Consider the following 11,725-nt stretch of genomic DNA (forward strand, 5'->3'; position numbering starts at 1 on the left):
GGCCTTTGCAACACTTCAAGTGTCATCCTTATGTCCTATTTTTATATATAGATATATGGAAATACGTAGTAAGACACAGATCTGCACCTGTACTTTTATTTGTTTTCAATAAATATATATCACTCTTCCAGATACTACACACATTTTTTTTCCATGTAAAATCAAATTTTTAGTGCAACCAAATCTGCCTAAATCCCAGCAGGCACTTGCAGAAGTACACTCTCTTTTCATATGAAAAAATGTGCCATATACTATTCACAAATACACAACTGCTATCTGGACATATCACTAACAGAAATTAAGTAAGGTATTTTAGAGTCAAACAGGGAAGTAAAATTTGGATAAATGATACTAATATCAAGGTTAACCTGTCATATCAAACACAGATATATCAGGATTAAGGAACACCTTTTTTCTTGTCCTGAATAATAAATTAATATCAACATCTTTATGTGCTTTGTAGTACAGATTTCTATAAAACTGCCCTTCGAAATGGGTTCTTAAATCTAGGTGCTAGCATAAAATAAAGCTTTTCATATCATCTATTATCTTGTTTTGGGATAAAGAAAATTCACTGTTGTATTTAAACCAAGATGATATTCATGGACAACTTCTGCTCTATGAAAATGGGATAAGTGCACCGAAACACCTTCAGGCAAGAAGCCAGCAATCTCCATGCATTATACAGAAAAGGCAGAGTGATTTTTTTTTTTTAAGGCACACCTGCTTTAGATGAAAGAAATTGAATTCCAACTCCATAACTGTCAAACGCCACCGCAAATAATAGAGCCTCAGTCGAGTCATTTCAGCAATAGAGCTATTTCCCTTTTGAAGTGATGGAGCAGGAATCAGCCTTAGCTGGATGATATCACTGTATCTGCACGCTTTGGAAACAGTTCCATTCATCATTTCACTGCTTAATCCCTTTCAACAACATGTTCTTCATTCTGTGGTTAATAAAAACCTTGGTTACCTAAGTCAAAATTGTGTAAAAGAAACCCAAACCCAAACACGTCGATTGGGATTTTGCCATAATTACATGAAAATTCCAAAGAAAATGCAGTAACTACAATACTCATTTCAACACTTGCACATAATATTTCTTACATGACATCACATGCATCAGCCTGTTTTTTCTGTAATCCCTTAAGCAGCTGAATCCTCATTTCTTTTATGCAGCTCCCAATAGGATGAAGATAACATAACAGCAGGACAATGAAGAAAATCATTTGGGTATTGATAATCTGGCACGAAGCACATTTTTCATTTTGGAAGATATAATGTGAAGAAATTGCTTGTTCTCTCCCTTTTATCCTCTTATAATCACACAGAAGAATAAAATCTTAAAAACCCTTCTTATACATCAATAAACCTACATTTATTTTCAAACCTATCTATGGCAAGGCTCAAATTCATGATCCATGGTGTAGTGACACCATCACAATGACTGCTCCTGACAACAATAAGATTTTTAAATATTACAGCCCATTTTACAAAGATTTTTCATGCCATGTTATTCTGATTTCATTAAAATATGAAGGCACAGATAAATTTCCTCATTTCTTCCCACTTTTTTAAAGGGGTATGTTTACCCACAGTCTAGAGAACAGTGAATAAATAAGATCCTGCTTCTACTGAGAAATTTCAGTGACTACCAAGAGAAAGACCTCAACAATATTTAACTACCACAAGCTCCAACCTGTAGTGTCATTGCTCCCAGGTGAGTCAATGTTGACATGCTAAGGACACATAAGGCCCCATGTGGCCATACAGCCTTAATCCCTGGAAGCATTTTGGAAAACTAGCTTTCTGATCATACATTAGGGGCTTAGAGAAATACTGGAAAATCTAGGGGCTCTCAGAAATTTGCATCTTAATCTGAAAATTTAGATTTACAGACATCTACCACTGGCTCACCTACCAGTGGCCAAAAGATGAGCTTTGTGTTTCATCATGGGCAGCAATACTGACGTGGGCGGGGGGTGGGATGGAGCAGTGGCAGAAGACCTGGAGGGAGTAGGACAGAGTGAGAGGAATGGAATGAGAAAAGAGTAAAATATAAAAGAGTTTTAAACTGTCACCTTGGACAACTCTCAGGTTCAGTAAGGTAAATCCCAAACCATGCTCTGGGCATTCATGCTCTCCTTTCCTTTGTCTCACTGGAAGACCAAAACTCTCAGTGCCTTGATGGAGGAATACAGGAATTTTGACATTCCCTCACTCTTCCAGAGGTAACTTAGGGGAGCAATGGTATAAATAAGGATTTTTGGATTTAAACTTCGGGGCTGCAACAGTGACTAAATGTACGATTGGATCTGACACTTCCTGACGAATTAGAAGAGTAAAAAATACTGACTGAGACACCTTTGAATACTGCAATGAAGTGTTTAAAAAAGCTTGGGAAAACTGTCTGTGCTATGACTTGCAGGAGCTTTCCTCCTCCTTTTAGCCCATAGTAGCATTTTTTCCCCATGTGTAACTAATACAGCAAAATGCTTTTAAATGTATCCAATCTGTTTTCCAATAAATGACTCTATTCTTTATTTCTGAAGTCTCGTCTTTCATTTTCTTTTATGAACTGCTCCAATTTAAATAGCATCCCACATGTAAAAGATTTAAAAAGGCAAATCATGCCTGCCACTCCTTGCAAGTTTCCTACTAAACAAACACTTAGACGAAGGACCAGGCATCAAAAATACTTGCAATATTTCACTAGCACCTTCTGATCTAGATCACAGTTAATAATGTTAATATGAAGTTAAGTTTTTTAGCATCCCCCTTAACGGTTCCAGGAAGACATTAATAGTGAAACAGAACATTGGCACCAGATGAGTATCTACAAGATTAAATTTAGGGTGGCAATTACACCTTTCTTGAAGTACAGCCCCAATCAATAAAAAAGATTTCTATTACCTTGCATCTGTAATGTCTACAAAAGACAGTGCTAATGAACAAACCTCTTGCCAAGACTGGATTTGAAAACCTAAACCAGCTTTCAACGCCCTGCAGTTTCTTACTGTACTTCTAGAAGTGAGTATTTGAGACAATATACATCCCCATTTATTTTTAGATAACTAGAAGAGCATTTTGCTTTGCTGAGGAAAGTACATGAGCAGTTATAAAATAGGAACAATTGCTGATAAATAGCAATGCTCAGGTTCCAGTATCTGATATCAAACTGTAGGTAACCTAGAGTTACCGTCATTTCACAGATCATATCAGTGTTACACTTCTTTTCTTGGGGATCATTTTGATACTGTTCCTTTTCTCCCAGCCACTTCAGCACTTAACAGGTTTTCTTCCCTTGATTGTTCAATACACTTTTCTGAAAAGTCACTAGGTATGGTGATGAATATATGCTCAGCTTGTGTTTTAAACAAGAGATAGAATAATGGAGGAGAAAAAATATTCTCTAGAATTTCAGAGGTGTTTTACACCTAGTTGAAAAATACCCAGTTGGAATTTTTCTTGAAAATACAAGGTCTTATTTTTCTAAATCTTGACCTGTGCCACTTTTTTCTACTTCTTATTTGTCCAAAAAGACTGCAAGGAGTTCAGGGTGGAAGTCAGTCACACTAATTGCATTCTATCAAAAAAATGTACTAGCTCTGCATTGTTACTGGAAGTTATAGTTTATCTAGTTGTAACTTGTAATTATTGCTTCCAAAAATTCTTTGTTGCTCAAGACATATTTCAAAATCCTGTTAAAACCCCAAAGAAGTTTGGCACAATGTATCATGATCTCTTGTTATGGGAAAAGCTAACAGAACCATTAGGCAAAAGGGGGAACGTTTGGGGTTTTTTCTTCAAGTAAACCTTTTTAAGAGTACAATCATTGCCAGATTTAACTTGCTCATAGCTTATAAGATTCATTTATGTAATTGCTTGAAGGTACTGACTGCATTCTTTTTGAATTTTCATTGGGTTTGTGTTGCTTCCAAGACAAACAGTTTTTCTGTCTGGAAAGCAGGAAAGTGAAGTAAGTAGGAAATAATTTCTGTGCCTACACTCTACCATCATCAACCTTTGACAAAAGATGGGGCAGGTTATATGTTTCATTGTACAGATGTATGCATGCACATATAGGTGAATCTCCATAGTGCATTAGCTGAATATGTCCTAGAAATTGCTATGAAGCAAAGTAAATGTTTTTAATGGAAAAACAGCCATGCTATACAGCATCCCAGCAGGAAGAATACCGTTTACTTTTCATTTAAAAGGAGCCTATTTTCTCTCATGTTAGGATGTGCTATGTAAATCAAAAGAAGTGCACGTACTCCCTGCAGAACAGGTACATAGATGCTACGTCTTAGCTCCTTTTAGAATGAGCAGTTTGCTCCAGAAATGTACCTCTTTCAGGGGCCTGCAGATGTCATTCCCTGGTTTATCCATAAACAAGTACAGCAGCAGCTCAACAGAAGAAGCCACTAATCCTGTATTAAGGAGACCACCCATAGGGGAGAGAAGTGTGATTTGTGTATTTAACGCTCAGCCTTCCAAATAGAAAATCCTGTTCCACATGAGTCACTGAAAAAACAGATGATGGATTGAAAGGAATACATTTCGGGGCTCAGTTCAAGCTGATGGCACATGGAGAGGGTCTGCCAACTCATCTATCACATCCCAAAGAAAAAAGACTTTGCAATATTCCATATACGTAAACAAACACACATATAATTAGGTATATTCTTCACTTTAATTTCTCTAACTACAAAAGCTGAAGAGCATGACATGCTGTATGGGCTTAATATCTTTATGCTTAATTCATTTTTTAGCATTGATATCAGCTGGTGAAGGAGCAGGACACAGCAGAACACAGGTGGTGCACATAACAATATATGTGTTCAAGATTACCAAACCAACTAATACTCAAGAGCTCTGACTAGGACCTGTCACTTTCAAAAACAGAATTTATTATTCAAAATAAGGGGTTTTTTTTGCTTGAGAATGGGAGCTCTGGATCCATCCCCTGAGCACCTGCAAGGCAGGTTTGGAAAGGAAAGTCTCTTCCCTACAGGCTCAGAGAGGCATAACTCTCTCTTGTATATTGCTTCCTATTTGTATCAGCTGAGATTTGGGACACTTGACATCAGCATGGACTCATTTGCCCTAGGAAGAGGAACACATGGATGCACCATGCAGTTTATTTATATGAGCTTCAAGTCCTGCACTGTGAGCAGAGGTGGGTAAGTGGCCACACAGGAGCTCCTCCTGCAGAGCTCAAGTCAGGCTCCCCCAGCACAGCCTACACCTGTCTTCTCCTGGTGCCTGCCTCTCTCATCCAAGGGGATGTGTTCTGCCTCTGTGCTCCTAAACTATGACACAAACTGTCCACAGGTACCTTTCTTCTCTGCCTGAGTCACCAGCTACTCAGTTCCAAATTAGTGTTAGGTGAAGTTCTTAAAAAAATTGATTCCTTCTCCCTCTCTGCTGTGCCAGAGCCAGTTCTGTTGTTACCTTCCCGTTTGATAAATAACTCAACACCTCCCCAGACGCTGCAGCTTACCTGGCACCAAGAAGCCCCTCTATTAAAACTGATCAAAAAATTAAAAGTCCTTCCAAGGAAGAACCCCAACTAGACAAATTCTCAGTCTGAACCAGAATGAACTTTTATTCTAAGGATCATAATTTTGTCAAAAATTTTTGTACCGACTTTACTCTCAAAATTTTACTTCTCTGTCATGATAGTGTTGCTGATGGGATCAGCATTTTCCAGCTGATTTCTTTGACATGTTGTTAGTACCTTTTTCCCCCTGTTTGGAAGTAATTTCCATCTAGACATGTAACTTGCTGGAATTTGTAACAGGAAGGTGGAAATAACTCATGGTAAGTTTACTGAGAGAATAGAGAAGCTTTTAATCAGGCTGCCTTAGAGCCAAGGGAAAAGAGAAACATACTCCTGGTCTGCTGTTAAGTCACACCTCCTTTTTCCTTCCTTTTTTGCCCTGAAGCAGCTTTCAGCATGCATTACCAGTGACTGATTTATTAGATTGTTAGTGCTGTCAGAGTCAGTGTCAGTTATAAGACAGATTTGTCATGAGGGTGTAGCAAAACTAGATTACCCTATTCAAAAGCTCCATGCCTTCCCTATACTCTGTGTCAAGCTGCTGATAGTCAACAAAAAATTTGTCACTAACATGGATATCTCAGAGAAAAAAGATCCAAGCCTTTGTAATCATCAAGCCTGTTTATTTCACATTTTAACCAAGTCTGAGGTACCAAAAAAAAAATTCAATGGGTACACAATGAAGCAGCCCATCTGTTTAACACCACAAGCCACTATTGACCTAACAGGTTCATTTGCCCTTTAATACAGAGACCATTTCAAAATCTTTTTCATGCTATTAAAAGAGTTTTAAAAGCTTATGCCCTTATAAACCAAGCAATCATTTTCCCATTGACAGCTACGACCTCCCAACACTTTATAAGACCAAATTACTGAGGAAGGCTGGAGGTTCATGAAGGTAAGTGACATGAAGAAATAGCAGGTATTTCCTGCAGGAGACAGAAATGACCAAAGCACTATTCACACACAAAGTGAAATTCAAACCTGGCTTCATTCTCTATTTCTTCACACAAAACAAGAACTATTTTTGCATATTCTACTTGGAAACATTTGAGAATAAAGATAGAAGTCAAGACATAAGCAATGAGCTAAAGAGAATTGTTTTACAGACTATTGCTAGGAATATTAAGATGGAAAACCATCAGTCATTGAAATTATGCAAGGTTCAGGCTACTGTAAAACAAAACAATGTAATAAATAGGGTGGTATATGAACAAGGCAAAAGCACAGAGATTAATACTAACATAAGGATATATCCATATTATAAAGTAAGCCCAGAACATGGATTTCCCTTTCCTTAAAACAAAAAAACTGAATAGGAGGAGAGGAAGTAATAAAAAATAAACAAAAGCAAGTCAGTCTCCGTATCAAGATAGCAAAGTGAATTTTTGAGTCATAAGGTCAGATAAAAAAACCCAGAAAAAAACCTGAGCAAGGTTACAGCAGCAGTAGAAAGGAGCTTGGGGGGAGGGGGTGCAGGATCTAAATTAGCAGCTATTACCCTAGAGACTGCCTGGATTGAAAAAGAGTGTTCACATAAAATAACAGCAAATTATTACAGACTTATGAAGTGGATTACAGTCTAAACAGGAAAATGTTAACATGTGAAGAGAAATCTCTTTAAAAGGTTAAAACACTGATCATGAGGGGCTGCTTATATTCTGATCTTAAACTGAGGAATCTACCAGTGGAAACACAACATCTGTAGAATCATGGTACCTGTTGTGCCTTTAAATAATTGAAAGACTTAAACTCAAACCCAATGATTTAAATTTATATAATTGATCTCTAGATGCTAAACATACAGTTTTGCAGAAAGTACATGAATTCATTGCTCATACCTTTACTTTTGGAAATGTTACTTGTTAGGGAGAAGAGAACTGCACTTGTACAAACCAAGCTTTCAACACAAAAATAAACTAGCACTAAGAAGGGCCTTGAGGGGATGTTAAATTGTTCTTCCGCCTCAAACAATCCTGGAACTATTCACAAAGCAGAAGGTATTGGAATAAGGAAAATGGATTTTCTACTGAGCTGTGACAGGCCAGTCATCACCACAGAAAGTTATGTGATTTGAACAGGGACTTGAACCCAAGTTTGCAAAGTTCGAGTCCTGAGCTCGAATACACCATTTCTCACAAACTCTACACAAAAACTGAACAAATTAAGCACACCTGTGAAATAAAGAAAGCAGGTGCAACACGGCAAAGGACTCCCCTCAGGTCTGACAAGATGCTTCTGCCAGATCCAGCCATGACCTGACCGAGAACCTTCACAAGACCAAGGAGGAGGGAGACTGGGAGACCTCCATGGCCTGAGTGGAGAAGAGGAAGAGAAGCAATTTCCAGTAAGGTCAATAGGAGGGCAGAGGTAGCAGCAGTTGTGCTCTCCCAGCTTCTGGAGGCTGGGGCTCTCCCAGCAGCTGATTCTACCAAGTCAGATCAAACACAACCTTATGCCCAAAAGCTGAATGCACATCTCTGAAGTCCAGGAGTGATGCTCTTACAACAATGCCATCTTTTGTTTCTAAAGACACTGATTTCAGTTTGTTGTTTACAAAAAATGGGCCTAGTACATCAAATAAGCAACACTGAACAGTACCCCAAAGTCTTAACTCTTTCAAAGCCTACATGTCTGTGTTAATGCCACAGGGCACCACGAGGGCAAGCTAAAACTCAGACAAACCAAACTTCAAGGTGAGTGTTTCTAAGGCCACACTGCCACTGCTCAGTCCAGAGTTCAGCTGAAACAAACTTCAGAAAGCACAGTTCAAGCTATTTGAAACCCTTTTCAATATCTTAGTTATAGCATGTACCCAAATGTACTCACCCACTCATGCCAAGTTAGGGAGCAATGGGAGAATAAATATTCCATAGAGTTATGAGAAATTGTCCCTGCACTTAAAGGGAAAAGTTTTTTTTTTCCTAGCAGCAGGGCACTATAAACCACACCTAATGTTTCTGTGGTGTTTCGTGTCCATGAAAATGAATCTTAATTTGCTATTTTAATACTGTACTGACAACTACAGGACTGCAATCTGTTACTGCCTGAGAGCACTGGAAAGTGTTTTCCCTAGATGCTGTAGGCTAACTCCTGTCCTTGGGGGCAAGGGCACAGCAAGATGCATCTGTATACTTGAGGACTAAATTTAGATGAAGGAGAAAAGGCCAGCTGAGATAGAGTTCCACTTTGGATCATTTCATGCTTGGATTTGTAGCCAGTAGCTTTAAATTTAGCTAGTTAAGAGAGGGTACCTGCAATACACTCAATTTTATGCAAGTTAGGTGTGCTCACAGATTTGTAGTCAGCTGCTAAAGAAGCTCCAATCTGAGCAAAGTTTGTATCAAATTACTAACAGAAATGTTAATGGGGAAAACTTAATACAACAGCAAAACAAGTGAAGCAGGTGTTCAGAAAGTTTTCTGGCTAATTTTGAGCTTAAATTTCCTCAAGATTAAACAGTCTCACAGCCCTTCTGCACACAAAGGAAGATGCCTGAAGGAAAGCAGAATCCCCTCTGTCTCCCCAGCTGCACAGAGAAGCGTAGGCTTTGCCTGCCCTGTTGAAGCCAGGCCAAAAGTACTTCCAGCTCCTCGCTTTCCTGCAGCTCCCCATAGCCCCTCCACATGCCCTCCACATTCAACCCCACCTTACTTATGCTGGAGTTCCACTTACAGATGTTCCTGCCCTTATATCCCATTGCCAATGTGGATCACATCAGCAAACATTGTGTCCATCAGTTGACCCACCTAAACACCATGTGCATCTCCTCCTGGGGCTCCTCAGGGCCAATATACAAGGAACAGGAACTATCCACTAACCAACTCAAGAGCTTCACTGAGAAAACAAGCAAGTGAACCCTTAAAAAGGAGAGAATTTCTTGGATTTCAAAAGGTTTTGGGTTGTGTTGTGTTTTCTTAATAAAGCCTCAGGATGGAAGTTTGGAGAAAAGAAGAGCTTGTAGCTGAGTTGTGGATTTATCAGCCCCTAATAGCAAAACAAGAAACTCTGAAATAATTTGCAAATTGGAACAATGTCCAGTAGGAACTGGGATTTGAGAGCAGCACTCAGGCTCTTTTTACTGAAAAGCAGTGTGCCATTATTGTATGTGCCACACAAACTAAGCAGAGATTATTTGAACAAAATTACAGCAAGAGTTAAAGAAGGCTAAAGCATTATTAAATCATATACTTCCATTAAACATTATAAAATCATTGTTTACTTCTCTTCGATAGAAGTAACTACTGGAGAATACAAATCTAACTGGACATTTATTGGGCACAATGCTCTTACTTTTTAATTAGTATTTTATAGGCAAAAGCATATAACTCAAAGAGACACAATCCCTCCACTGCACTCCTGTGGTGGTCAAGACTTTTCCCGAGGTCCAGTTTTTCTGCCTGAGAGGAGAGAAAAGCTGAGGCCTTTGGGTGCCAGGCAACGTTAATACTAATGCAATATTTTTCTTTCTGTATCCCTGAATCTTTTTTGCCTTCTCTGTAGCAGGACACTACTGACTCATATTTTGTCTGTGATCCACTAGAATCCTCTATATAATTGTGGGGTTTTTTACAGAAATGCAATCTACCCATCTGCTATTCAGGCCATTAATTATTCCTGCTGAATGTGGTGTGTTGTACTTTCCATGCTGGACCAGCAACCTATTTTTTCAGGCAACTGCTCCATTTGAATCCCCACCTTCCAGTTTACTTGCAGCCCACAGCACACTTTGTAGACAGAGTCTCTGTTTCACCATCCCAGCCACTACCAAAATCAACTGCCCCCAAACACAGAGCAGACCCAGTGGAGCCTCGCTAGCAAAATGTGCCCACACAGATACTATGAACAGTCAGTAACTCCTCAAATTTGCTTCCCCCTCTCTCCACAGCAAATGCACCTGGACCAAGTCTCCTCAGCTTACTTATGATAAATGCTCTGACTCAGTTGCAAAAGACAATAAAGTCAGACACAGACTGCTCTCCACAGAAAAGGATTGGTTTGACATGACTTTTTCTTCATAAATTCCTGTTGACTATTATTAATTTCTTTGTTAGTTACCAGGCTACATATATATGGAGACAAAATCCTCTCTCATCCACCTGCTCCTCCTTTTCCACTTCCTTTCTATAAGCAGATCCAATTGCAAATAAAAGCCCGGGAGCTAGATTATATTCTTTGCTCCTTATCTTTGATTTCAAACTGGAAGTATGATGGATATTCTGATAGAATATCAAATAGACACATTAGTCCATAATAGTCCTGTGTTCTCAAATAACTTAAGGCACTAGCTCAGCTTCACTCATTCAGAAACACAAAACATTATTTATTGGCTGTTAAAGAAAAATATGGCAGTTCTCCATGGCAAATTCATCCTTGTTTTGAAACATATGTTATCAGTGCTCAGAAGGGAACTGTAAGTATAGATTTTAAAAACAGTCTTGTAAAAAAACATTATCTCTGAAAAATGGAAAGTGAAGCTGCCAGAATGGTGTTTGATACCATCTTGTTGATAATGTCTGGAGATGTGGCAGTAGCACATTTTTCCATATTTCCAACCTAATTTCTAAAACACAGCTGAAAGCACAGAAAAGTGCTGTGCTCACAAGGCTGGTGGCAGGCAGTGGAGGAAAGGCTGCCCTCCCTTCCGGGCATCCCCTGCCACAGGCTCAGCCTGCAAACACCAGCTCAGGCTTGGGGCACGTGGGACAGCACACTGCTTGAAATTGAAGCGTTTTTAATCCTCCAGACACCGCCATAGAGGTCAAATACCATTTAAAGTGTTGAATATTTTATTTTTAAGAAGACTGATGACATTATAGCTCATTGGATATTTATGAAGAGACTGAGCACTCTCATTTTCATGGGTAGCGGCACCGCGGACAGAAACCTTCACACAAAATCCAGCTGTTGATGAGCTGCACTGGGCATTTTTTTTCCTATCCTGGCCAATATCGACCTTTCTAAAACTGTCAAGTCTTATTTTGAGCCAAGCAGCTTGTTTTGTTGGTGTTTCCATACAGCAGAAGGCATACCAAGGGAACAGACACAGGCAAGTAGCATTCAGTAATGCGGGTTCATTAAGTCTTTACAGCACAACTTAATTTGGCTGTGGGACATTATTTTCCATGGAAACTCTGGTCTGTGCTAACGTGGCTCTAC

This window comes from Apus apus, chromosome 6 (assembly GCF_020740795.1).
Source record: "Apus apus isolate bApuApu2 chromosome 6, bApuApu2.pri.cur, whole genome shotgun sequence".
In the NCBI taxonomy this organism is placed as follows: Eukaryota; Metazoa; Chordata; class Aves; order Apodiformes; family Apodidae; genus Apus; species Apus apus.